We start from the raw sequence: 14,065 nt of genomic DNA on the forward strand, positions 1-14,065 counted from the left end.
CTCACAAATTCTCACCATAAATAATAAAATTATAAAATATATAAAACTTAGTAAATTAAAACTCATAAATTCTCACCATATATGACAGAATTATGAAATATATAAAATTTAATAAACTAAAATTCAAATATTAAACAAACATAAGTTAATAACTAAAATTTAAACATAATACATGATACAAGATAAACATCAAAAGGTTAAACCACCACAATAAAAAGTTAAATTATTTCAACATCCTTTCATCTAACATGGTGAAAATCTTTTAAGACTACAACAAATCATTTCATCATCACTAAGCTCCATATCTTTATTCTCCTCTAACCACACTAGTCCGATAAAATAAAACAATAAGATGAATAAATAAATCTCATAAAATAATATATTTAAAAACAATAATACAAAAAATAAATTACTTAAAAAAAGATAATATTATTTACCAAACTAGTTATCGTTTCCTTAATCTCACTCTCATCAACATCTTCGTAGAAAGATTTTCTCTTAATGAAATTGACCCTACAAATGAAATAATAAAATATTAACAAATAATATATAACCAAAAAATATAATAACTAACAATATGCTAAAATAAAATATAAAATTACATAATATGCATTATTATACCTTTTTTTTTAGCCTATAACCAATTTTGACAACGTGTTAAAGCTTTTATAATTGGATGGATAAAGTATATTACTTTACGCACTCACCAACCTTTCTCCAATACTAAAAATAAACTCTGAAGCGATAGTGAAAACTGGTATGACATAAATATCTATAACAATTAGTTGTAAGTTCAAAAATTGAGGTCTAGTTATTTTTCACCAATTTAGTATATCAAAATCTCATTTTTATTGGTATAACTTCTTTATCCAAGTAATGATTTAACTCTGATTTTACTTTTGATTTTTTCTTTTTTTTTTCCTTGAAACAAAATCATCATAGTCTCCCAAATTTTCTAATTCAGTAACACCAACACCATCTAAGAATGAAAAGCTTGAAATAAAAAGTCCTTCTCCTTTTTCGAAGTCAATTTCTCCTTATACTCCTTAAGCAAATCTCAACATATTTGCATAATCTTTTCAATTTCAAATTCAGCATTTTCTCCATAAATCTTTTCAAAAGAATGCTTTAACAACTCTGTTTTGTACCTTGGATTTAAAATTGTGACAACACTCATCATACCATGCATATCATTCTAATATTTTTCAAATTTGCCTAACATGTTTACTGTCATACATGAAATAATTCTATTAGTATGCATAATCTATTCATTCAATGCCAATGTGATTTTGTAAATATTAGGAAAATAAAAATTTACAGTAGCATATTTCGTGCTAGAAAACCTTTTAGTGATATCATAAAACAATTTTAACTTCTCACAAATCTTGGTTGCAATGATTCAATTATTTTCAGTTGGTAAATATTTGTACAAAGAATCACCACGTAATTGCATATAATGAGGAAAAACATCTTTATAAAATAAAAGCTATTCGAACCATTAAGTAAGCAGAGTTCTATCGTGCTTTGACATCAACACACAACTTTTTTAAAGTTGGAATACGTAATTGATGGCCTGCCTCTTCAAATTTTTCCCACATCTTGGTATAACAAAAAAAAAAAAAAAAACTATCATGAATTGTTTCAATTCTATCTCCAATCACACTTAATCCATCCTTCACAATCAAATGCAAGATATATAAAACAATGCATATAAAAAAAAAACCCATTAAGCAAAAATATATCACAACCAACTCTATCAATTAACAACTCAATAACACCATCATTCACACTACAATTATACTATAATAGATGAAAGTTTTCTATTAATATTTCAATCTAAGAAACATTTTCATGAAACTTGAAGCAATGACCTCTTTTGTATGTGGAGTTGGCACATATTCAAACCTAATTAAGTAATCAATTATTTACACTAATTTAATAATTAATTCAATAATAATAATTACTTAATAAAAATGAACACTATCAAAATAAGATAATTTAACAAAATATGCCTGATGATGAGTTTTTGTATGTTCCATTGATTATCGATGTAATGAACAGTGATAGCCATGTATCTTCTTTTTTGGTGATCAACAGCCCACATATCAATTGTGACAGCAATTCTTCATTCATTAACTTTCAACTTGGATATTATTTTTGCCTTTTCTTCTTTGAAAATCTTCAAAATATCACTCTTTATAGTATTTCGAGAATGCATAATAAACAAAGGTTGAAGATTATAAGAATACTTTTGAAATTACACATGATCAACCATTGATAAATGATATTTATGCATGATTATCATATTGGCAAACTCTTTCCTTGTGACACTTTGATCAAAGGAAAAGGTTTTTAGTGTTACTTTTCCATTTGCCTTCCTTTGATTAGCTACCAGCACTTGTTGACGAATATCCATTTGAAATCGTTTATTGCTCCTTTTTGAATGCTCACGCAAATGACTTATCTCATTCTTAGAAGCACCTTTAATTTTTTTTTTACAATAATTGCATATTGCCTTTCATTCATTATTGATATATTTTTTTTCTAAATGTTTTCATACTTATGATTTTAGCTTACTTGAGTTATACCTATTATCATCAACTTTAGCACCGTTGTTAGTCACACTTAATGATAGAGTTGTATTTTCATCAAATGTTGAAATGAGAGTTTGCTACATTGGTAATTGATGTGAGATAAAAGTAAGAGATGTCGAGGAATACAAATTATCTCTCAAATTAGACATTTTAACTTCATTCATAAAAAAGAAAAATTAGAGTTATTATTTTTTATATTAACAAATAAAGCAATTGAATAAATTAACTGTATAAAACCAAAATAGAAAGGTTTGTTAACAAATAATTCTACTGAAACAATTAAAAAATAAACTTAGAATCTAAGTATAAAAAAAAAAATTAGAGAAGTTCATTCTATAAAAAAAAGTAAACAATTATCCTACTATGTACAACTTAGCATATACCTTTAGGTTAACTTTTAGTCAAATAAAGAGGCTAATTAACATATGAAACAAGTTAAAATGTCTTTTTCTTTTCGCTAATAATGTCTTCATTTATGACTTAACATGCACCTTTAGTCAAATAAAGAAGCTTATAATATCTTTTTGCTAAGATAATGTCATTTTTTTTAAACTAGAATATATATATATTTGATATGTGATTGCTACTAACTTTCTCTCTTTCAATCTTTTTTTGTTATCATAAATACAAAATATAATATATATATATATATATATATTAATTTGAACGTGAAATTAATATATATACCTAACTAATCATTACTTGAAATTTCAAGCTAGTGTTGTATTTCAAAAATTTATAGAAAAATGCTATTGATTTATTCATTTTTCAAAGCCTATTGCCTATATGATATTTTTCTATCTAGGCATGATAAAAACTTTCATTAACCTTGAAATTATGTAGAACATTACTCCACAAAAGAATCTATTAATCTTTGGTCAAGCTTAGGTCTAGTCAGCAAGGCTGGTTTATGCGTTGTCTTTTCTTTGGTTTGAAAATATGCATCATTGCAGAACCTACTATCTTTCTTTCTTTTAGACGAGCTTAAGGATCTTAGCCCTTTGTTTACAACTTCCTAACAACATAACACCACTACCGGTTCGTAATTCTTTAGTAATTATTAAAGCCTACATGAGAAAAAAACAAGAATGAAGATCATTTGAGATGATGTTTGCAAATACAGCATTATTCACAGAATTTTCTTGAAAGCATCAAAACTTGGTTGCATTTTATGTAGTAAAGACCAAAACTGAAGAATAAAATAAAATTCTTTGGTTTTTAATACAAGCAAGCAAAATAGGGTAGGGTTATCTCTGCACTTCCATAAAGACTAATGTCTTTTATGAACTTTCCTTTCAAGTTTACTATCAGTATAGTGAAGTTGACAAATAATGAACCAGCAAGGTCTTTCGATATGAATAAGAGAACCAGCTGCATCTAAAAAAAGTTGGTGACTTTAAGCCAAATTAAAAGTGGTTTATTTTTTTTAGAATTTTTTGAAGTTCTGTAGGTAAACTTTAAATAAAGAACATTTAAGAAAAAATTATGAGAAAAAAAAAGAGAACTAACCATGAAGGTTGTGGTGAATGGTAACCTCCTTCCTTTAGATGAAATTTTTAGGAAAAAAAGCTGTTAGGTCTTGGGTGGATAGAAGCAATAGATTTGTCAAAGAGGGATAAAAAATCCCAACAAAACAAAGGCTACTTCTTATATAGAATCTGGCTCTGCTGCTTGAAAGCTTAACTTTTTTTTTTCTAGCTTGAATGCTTTCTTTGTTAAAATAAAGGAAGCGAATGGATGAAAGCTATAAGAAGAAGAAATGAGGTGGGTTGGGTGGATGAGAAAGTTTAAAAAGATTGGGGTTAGAGTTAGACAAAGAGGCAGAAAAAAAATGAAAAAACCCGAAAAATATTACATATATATATATATCAAAAGTATTTTGGTAACCATCACATGTTGGGTCAGGTCGGGTCTCATATAAATCCACTTCTGACTCAAATCCATCATTCAAAAAATAAAACCAATCCGACCCAACTCGAAATCCTTTCTTTTTAAAAAAAAATTCGACCCTAGATAATCTAATTGGGTTGGAACCCGATGGTTTCAAGTTGATTTGCCGTCCCTAATCCCATCCCATCTTTTGCTTTTGGTTGGCACATCCGTTTCCAGCTTACGCAGTTAGATGCCTTTCCTTGCGGTACCACGCTTCTACCAATAGTTACTAATTGTACTATTTATTTCATTACACATCGTTGTTAGCAGCATAAAACAACTCATTGTATAAGAAGGAATGGCTTGTACTATTGCTTTAACGAAGACCTATTTCCTACCCATTGAAAGAGCTATATTCGCCCAGCCTGCTAATCTTGAGCTTATCTTATCTTTCAGCCCTTTGAATGCTCGTTTCCTATCTCTCCCCACCATGGAAGGCAGTCCCAAATATCTCAATGGGTTGGAAGTAATTTGAACTCCAAAGACGTCTTTGATCTCATTTTGTTGAATCTTCGTTGTGTTACTACTAAAAGACAACGTGGACTTGTCAAAGTTGATTTTTTGGCCAGAGCTGTCCTCATATCTTTGTAGCATGTGCTTCACCCTTTCACTTTTACTCCTATTTGCATGAGCAAAAAGTAAGCTGTCGTCGGCGAAAAAAAGGTGAGTAACTCTAAGACCATGTCAACTCGCCTGTATTCCTCGTAAGTGACCCTCACGTTGATATTTTGTTAGAAGTGCTTAAAGACCTTCGGTACGGATCAAAAAAAGGTAAAGAGATAATCGAATACCTTGACGGAGATCTCTCTCAAGTTGAAAAGTATCCTAAATACCCATTAACCACAATAGAATAAGAAACAGATGTAACACAGCTCATAATAATATCCACCCAACGTGAAAGGAAACCTAGTCTACCCATCATTCCTCTTAGGAAATTTCATTCCACTTTATCATAGCTATGCTCATGTATAATTTCAAGGTAAACATGCTATCATGTCCAGTTCTTGTCCTTTTTAGTGCATGGATCATTTCATAAGCTACCAGAAAATTATCAGAGATTAATCACCCAGGAGCAAATGCACTTTGTGATTCACTAATGCATGTGGGGAGGACACTTTTTAATCTATTGACAAGAATTCTAGCCATGATTTTATAAATGACATTGCAAAGACTAATAGGTCGAAAATAGGTAACGTTTGTTGGCTCTTTTACTTTAGGAATCAGGACTATGTGGTTGTGGTTAAGATCAACCAAGTTTTTCCCACCATTCAGGTATTCAAGACAGGTTTTAACAATATCATTGCCAACTATATGCCAAAACTTTTGATAAAATAAAGCAGGCATACCATCAGGGTCAAGTGCTTTTATGGGGTGCATTTGTTTAATGGCTAGGTGGACTTCTTCAGCTTTGAATTCCGCAAGTAGCAAGCTGTTCATCTCATCTGATATACAAGGAACTACTGTCTCTAGAACATCTTCAAGTTGGTTGGTTCTTTGAGATTGAAAAAAATTTTTAAAGTATCCAGTGAAATTGTTTGAATATCTGTTTCCTCTTCACACCAATCCCTAACTTCTGACATTAAACTCGTATATGATTCTTCTTCCTTCTGTGTGATGCTGGCGCATGGAAAATTGCAGTATTTCAATCCCCTTCCTTCAGCCAACTCTCAATCTTTGCATCCAAAATGACTCCTCCTTTTCCAGTAACAGGTTCATCTCCTCCTTCAGCTGTCTCTCTTTCCTTAAAATTTCATCAGATAAAGTTGTTACCTGTATGTTTTGGATCTCCTTTTTTAACACTTTAATTCAATTCCTCATTCCCATGAATTTCTCCTTATGCTAGCTTATCAATCTATGTCCTGTTTGCATCATTTTCTGCTAAAAAGGCCATTATGTTCCTCCATTCCATGTGTCATGTACAATCTTCTCACATTCTTCTTCTTTAGCCCACATTGATTCAAAGCGGAATCTCTTTTTCCTTCCTTTACTCTTTTTTTATTCTCTCTCCTCCGTTCTTAACAAAATTGGCACATGATTTCATACTGACGATGTTAAATGTTTAACACCATGGTTGGGAAACATTTCACACCAAGCTCTGTTAGTAATAAACCTATCCAGCCTTTCCCATACTGCATTTTCAACTTTTCAACCCCTCGCCCATATGAACCATGACCTTGTGAATCCCAAATCTTTTAGTTCGCAATCTTTTAGTGCCGTTTGAAACTCCATCATTTGCCCTTCTCTTCATAAAGAGGTGCCTGTCTTCTCACAATTCCACATGATTTCATTAAAATCCCTAAAGACTACCCATGGTTTATAATTTTGTTCTGCAAGCTTATGTAGTAATAACTAAGACTCACTTCTTCTGCTAATTTCTGGCTTTCCATAAAACTCCATGATTTGCCACTGATCAAAACTTGAATTTGCATAAACTTCCATGTCGATGTGATTCTTGGACAAACTCAGGAGCTTAAAATCCACATCATTTTTCCATAGCATACAAGACCACCGTTTCTACCGTCTGCATTAACACTTATAAATGCCGCCATTTTACATCTTCTCCTAATTCTATCAAGCTTTGTCGCATGTAGTTTGGTTTCATTGAGAAAAACTACATGGGGATCTTTCTTGTTGATCAACTCCTTAAGAGCTCGAATTGCCTGTGGGTTCCCAAGCCCACGGCAATTCCATGCTACACAATTCATGGCCACCGGCAAGACTAATAACCAGTCTCCGCAGCTCCTTGCTCTATGTTCTTTCCATCCCGAACTTTTTTGGTTTGCATGCCCACTTCTATGAGTTTACTGACTCGCCCTTCCTGCATGTCACAATACTTGTGCTTACCCACTTCAACAAAAACTCCTACGTGTTCATTCATCACTTCTCTTGCCAACTTTTTCCACCTTTTGCATGCTGTTTTCTTTGCCACGTTCAATTCTGTCAACCTGTGCATGCTATTATCTGCTTCACTTCCCTTAGCTGTAGTTTCTTTCATGCCTTTTTTAGTGGTCTCTGCAGCCACCTGTTGCTTCTCGGTGCTTTGTTCCACATTGGCAGTCTTTTTGGCCACATCCTCCTCCACGTCTTCTCTTCCCTGCATGTAAATTTCCTTGCCAGATTTTACTCCATAATTATCTTTAATTTCTCATCCTTCTTTACCATGCACATCACTATCCATAGTTGACCTCGAATTATTTTCGCTCTGCTGATTGAGCCGTATCCCAGGCAATCCGCTTTTATCATTAATCTCATCCCTAATATCTCGTGATTCTGCCAAAACTAGGGAATCTTTCATTTGTAGCTTCCTGTTCGGTTGCCTGCCCCTTACCGCTGGACTGCCATGTTTTCCACTGCTGTTTTTGCCCTCCTTCGCCGCTTTGTCATAACTCGAGTAGTTATTGTATCTCTTATATGAAGATGTGAATAACATGCGTCCTCTCTTAGGCGACGAGACTCTTAATTATTCCCCATATAGTCGTTTTGTATAATTTTCATCCTCTACTTTATCTTTAGTTTTGTATTCCACCTCACTATGTCTAAGTAACCCGCACCTATAGCAGAAAATGGGCAAGCTTTCATACCGTAATCTTCTCCATATCACGTCTCTTTCTTTAGTTGCAACACTCACCATCACAAACCTTCTTAAGGGCTTCGATATATCAATTTCAACCTTTATTCGTAGAAAGTTTCCACCTCCATGAACTAGTGTGTTTTTATCTGCTCCTTGGAAATATCCGATTTTCATTTCTATTTTTTCTACCATTTCATTATTCATCATATTAAATATCAAGCCATATACTCTTACCCAGAAACTAGTTTTGTTGAACAAATAATCGGGTGGCCTCAAATTCCTATCATAGTTCTGAAACCGCATAATATATATCACCCTTCCTCACTGGAACTTTAACTAACAACACCAAAGACTAATAAAAAAAAAAAAAAGTCCTTGGGACTAGAAACTTGCATATTACAAGACTAAAACCTACTCCCACAGAGCAAAGCCTGAGGAGGTTAATGTAAAATTAAATTATGAATATGAAAAAAAAACTCAATGTAAGCTTTAAATCTTTTTTATTTATCAAATAATTTCATCTATTTTTAAGATTAATGAAAAATTAAGGTAGTGTTTGCTTTCAAAAAATAGAATTTTTTTTTTAATTTCTTGAAAAATAAAAAATAGGAATGAAAACTTTTTTTGTAATTGAAAAAGAAAACAAATTTTTAAAAAACAAAAATAAAAATAAGTTGAAATATGAAGAAAAATGTTTTCAATTAAGAAAATAAGGGATGTACGTTACTTTTTTTTCTTGTGTTTTGCAAGTACTACATTTGAACCTTTTTTGTTTAACAGGAGAGGATGATGTAGAGAGTTTGGAAATGGGGTTGGTGGTTTGTTGGTCAATTTGGCATAGTAAGAATATAGAAGTCGAGTTTGGGAAAAAAATGTGCACGAGCAGAGATAGCAGATATTGCAAAAAAAACTACTTGCAGGAATATAAGCAAATAAATGCACAGGTAGTGGAACAAGGCTAGCTGGAAGATGCTCGATGGCAACCCTCTCCCTATGGATTTGTTAAAATTAACTTTAATGGAAGTCTCAAACCGCAAAGAGCTGGAGGAGCTATTGTTGTGGTGATAAGGGACCATACTGGTTACTACCTCCGTGCCATTGCAATGGAGTAAGAGGATGTGCGGGATCCCACAGTGGTAGAGCTCTTGCAGCCCTCCAAGCTTCCAAAATAGCGAATGACATGGGGTTTAATCGAGCTATCATTGAAGGGGATTCTCTATTGGTGATCAATAGTATCAATGATAAGAAAAGGGACCTGTCTCCTATAGGAACTTGGTAGCAGATGCACAGGAGATTAAAGCTAGTGTGGAATCAGTGAAGGTGGTCCACATACGGAGAAAGGCAAATGAAGGTGCTCATGTTTTAGCAAAAAGTGCTTTGAACCTGGAAAATACCATGTGTTGGTTTGGGGATGCCCACTGCCTATTCATGATGTAATCGAGCTGAATGTACCGGTCTTTGTTGAATGAAAATCTATTCTCCTTTCAAAATATATATACATATATATATTATTTATAATTAGATGTTAATATTATTGAATATTTTATTTATTCTTTTATTTTTGTATTTTTAAAAAATAATTTTTATTTTCATTTACCAAATACATTTTTTAGAAAATAAAAATAGAAAATAAAGACTTTTCTAGAAAATGAAAATAAAAAATAAAACAAAAAATATTCTCTCTCTAAAATTTTGAAGATAAGTATATAAATATATAAAAATTAAAGTTTTTAGTAAAAAAAAAAAAAAGAAACAATCCTATATGGATAGATTACATCTTTGATATGTAAAATGTCATGAGTAAATATCAGGTATCACCGTATAATTAATGAATTTGATTTATATACATTTACTTTTAAAATAATTAATTATAACTAAATTAATCACATTTATATTATTTAAATATCAATATTCTTACCTCCTATAAATTAGATACAATTAATTTAGTCATTCATTCAAAAAATCAAAATTTAAATAGAAAGCTCATTAATCTTGAATAGTGTACATATCTACGAATCTCTTATTATGATTATATAAATATATTAATTTGTTAGAGCAATCTAATATAAATATATACAAAAAGATAATTTCAATATATTAACTTAACAAAAAACGAAATAAGTCTATGTATATAAGCTAATTTTTTTATACATAAATAGTGTGAAATGATGTCATGTGTTTTGATCTTAATCAACAATTCAAATTTTAAAATTAAAATTACAAACTAATTTCACTTTAATATTTTGTTTAATTACAGTCCAAAAAATATTATTAAATATATATTCAATGGTTTTAATTTTTTTAGAAAAGCCTTATTGACCATTCAATAGCTTTAATTTTTTTTTTTTAATTTTGTAAAAACTTTTCATACTTACATTATCTTAATTTTAGGTGTTTGATTGTAAAAATAGAAAGAATTGATTAATAGGTCAAACTCTGTATTTAGAATTTAAATTCTATAATAATATGTAATTAAAGGAGATGGAAGTTATTCATAATAATATATAATTGATTGATAACTCAATTTTTAAGACTTACTTTTATAAGTATATATGTGTTGCCCATAAATATAATGATGATAAGATAAATTTGACAAATATAACAACTTTTGTCAAAAAATTTTCATTCATATTCTTTTACTCTCTTTTTTTACTTGATATGTTATTTAAATAATGATATATTTTTTATATTTTAAACCAATTTTCTACATTGAGTATTAAGCTCTAATGGATGTTGTAAAATTATTATTATTATTATTATTGTTGTTGTTGTTGTTATTGTTATGACATGTTCTCTTTTTTTTCTTTTATTTAGTATTAATTTTTTGTAAATATATTTTACTTCGACTTATTCAATTTAGAATTATTAGAGTAATCTTGATTATGATTACTTGATTTTTTTTTTTTTTGTATTCCAATTTTGATTTTTGTGTTCTTGAACATTTTATTATAAAAATTAACTAATAATTAATTTTTTTTCCTTTTAGCTTTATAGTTGCAAGAAAATTGTGAATGATGGTGAATTTTTTTGAATGATTTGACTTGATCTATTTATATATATTTTAATCTTTTCAATTTATTATTAATGTTTGGCACTTACTTGTTTCAATCTACTCGATGAATTCATCATTCAAATTGCTAATAAAAATTGTTAAAATATACTTTTTTCATTATTTTTATTTGATTATTAAGTATTTCAGTTACATCTTTACAGAAAAATACTATTTTTTACTTATTTTTGTTTACGGATTTATTCTTTGTTTTTTTTTATATATGTAATTTGACATAAATATATTATTATCATTTTTTTAAAATTATTTGATATATTATTATCATTTTTATTAATTTTAAATTATTTATTTTTATTGGACAAAAAAATAATTTAGTAACTTTAATTATTTATTAATTTCATAAAAATTTTATTTATATGAAAACTTTGGTATAATATCCTTAATAGTCATTTTATATTCTCATTATAATTCATTTCACCATTATCATTGTTTATGTATCTAAATACATATCTAATCTCTAATTTTAATATAATAATTATAATAACTAATCTTATCACTATAATAACAATATCACCTAGCTTCACTGTAATTTTTAATTTCACTTAAAAGATGATTAAATACAAAAAACTATAAATATATGGGATAAAAAAGAAATAGAAATGCGTTTTTCTCCAAAAAAAAATGTTAAACTTATATTTAAAATAATATTAACTTACATTTAATTAGAATAAATATATATAATGAAAATTAATAAAGTAACCTTAAGTTAATGCAATTTTTTTTCTTTAAGATATATCAACTAATATTATTCATTGAATGTTTAAATATTTTAAAGTTTTAATTTTTTGGATATCATTTGAATATATGAATATGTAAATTTTATATTTTTGTTAAAAATACAATTTGTTTGTATAGTTATATATAAAAAACAATAATCCATACATAGTACAGGTTACAAAAGTAGTTCAATGTAAAATCCAAATCTTTCAAAAGTATAATTGGAGAATTAAAATAAATAATAGAAAATAAAAACTTAAAACTTAGCCAAAATTAATTGAAAAAATTGGTATGATATTGATGTATTTTTCTATGAATTTTTTTAGATATAAATATCTTATATAGTTAATTTGATGAAGTGGACTAGCCTACCTAATAGGTTGATTTATATTACATTATTGTATAGCTATATATATCGACTAATTACATTATCAATGAAAAAAATCATGGAAACAGTTCTCATATATTGCAAACTCTTTTATTTTTATAAACTTAATCTCTTGATTATTAGTAATTTTGTAGTAACATAATCAGCATAAAAGAATAATTGCTAATAACACATGAATGACACCCAAATCAATGTAACAATAAACTAAGCAAAAAATAGGTAATTACATCTCAATCTCTCTTTTATCAACATATCCAGGGCCATAGGCTTATCTTTCCGAGTTCGTTAAAGGGAATTATCCATGTATTGCAGATTTTCAATGATCAGAAATGTTCTCAAACCTTTATGTAGAAGTCTGGATGAGAGTATGTGTCTAAGTGTGTGTGGCTAAAGTCCATTCGCCATCCATCCCCCATATATATTTTCACCTGTTAAGTTGCAAAAATGCTCTAAGAAAAAATCATAATGCAGATGACTTTCAGTATCAGCCAAACTAATTTGCTCACCTTTAACTTTCTCCTCATTGCCAGTGTTATTTTCAGATCGATATCTCATCATATGGTCCTTTTCACGTTAGAAATCAAGATTTCTCACATAACCACATCCTCTGTTGGTTCTAAACATGCCATGCATCAACCACAGTGATTTTCCATATCCCTGATAAAGGACATTCAAATGTAATTAGTAGAAAGCTCTACAATTATTACACCCAATTGTCTGTTTAATAGGAGGAGTTCCTCCAACTAAACTGCATGTTAAATGCAATCATCTAAGCTCCAGGCATCCGTCCGATTCTAGTGATATTCTTCTGTGTAAACCTGAAAATGTTGAGCATGTATTAGTATCATCAGAAGAATGTATATATGAAAGGATAAACATCTTTGAGAATTTGACAAGTGCCTAACAAAATAAGTTCCATGAGATCCCACAGCCTTTTGAAGTTTCTGTTCACTCAAACCAAGACGTTTGACCTTATCAGCAGCAACTTTTAATGCATCTTTTAAGGCAACCTTTGGCTTTCTAGCACGAATGGTGATTAGGCGCTTGTATGCAGACGCCCCACTTTGGCCTGATTTGCAATTACATTCATTGGAGTCTTCATCATCATGATCACTATCACTCGGCTTACCCTATCATTAGCTTCTGACTCGGGAATATTGACTTTCATCTCCTTTGGGGATGCTTCTTCAGAGAATCCCATTCCACCTGGTGAAAAATTGTCTTTGGAACTAGAATCTAGATATTCTTTTGGTGGTTTGGTTGAGATGGCGAAGGGAACTCACTTAAACAATTTGACTTAGGGTAGTACAGCACGATTCCAAATGTTTGAAGTGATCATCTACATGAGAAATCATTTGAGGTCATCGTAGAGGAAAAAAAATTTGGACACACATCATAGAGAAAAATGAAGACTAACCTTAGCAACTCTAGCCTGCAGTTCTTGAGTAAAGCGGTCTTCTAATGTTATAATAGCTGGATAAGGAGTAGCAAAAGCATACTCCTTTATTGACATCAAACAATTCATAAGTGATACCGGAGAAGTCACTAAGTCGGGGTCTTACATTTTATACATTGATGATGCTGTTAGAAAATCTTCAATGTACTATTACTGATATCCAGTAAACTAATCTATAAGGATTATTCACTAAAATGCAGTTGATTAATGGACAGTTTCGCATTGCATCTGAGTCGTCAAAGGCAATGACAAACAAGTTTGAAATCTTTGGCTCAAAATAATGCTTGCCATGTATGATGATAGGTAAGACATAACTTTGTATGTAAAAAGGATTATT

This window comes from Durio zibethinus, chromosome 10 (genome assembly GCF_047325235.1).
Source record: "Durio zibethinus cultivar Kanyao isolate XHJ-2024 chromosome 10, ASM4732523v1, whole genome shotgun sequence".
Classification (NCBI taxonomy): Eukaryota; Viridiplantae; Streptophyta; class Magnoliopsida; order Malvales; family Malvaceae; genus Durio; species Durio zibethinus.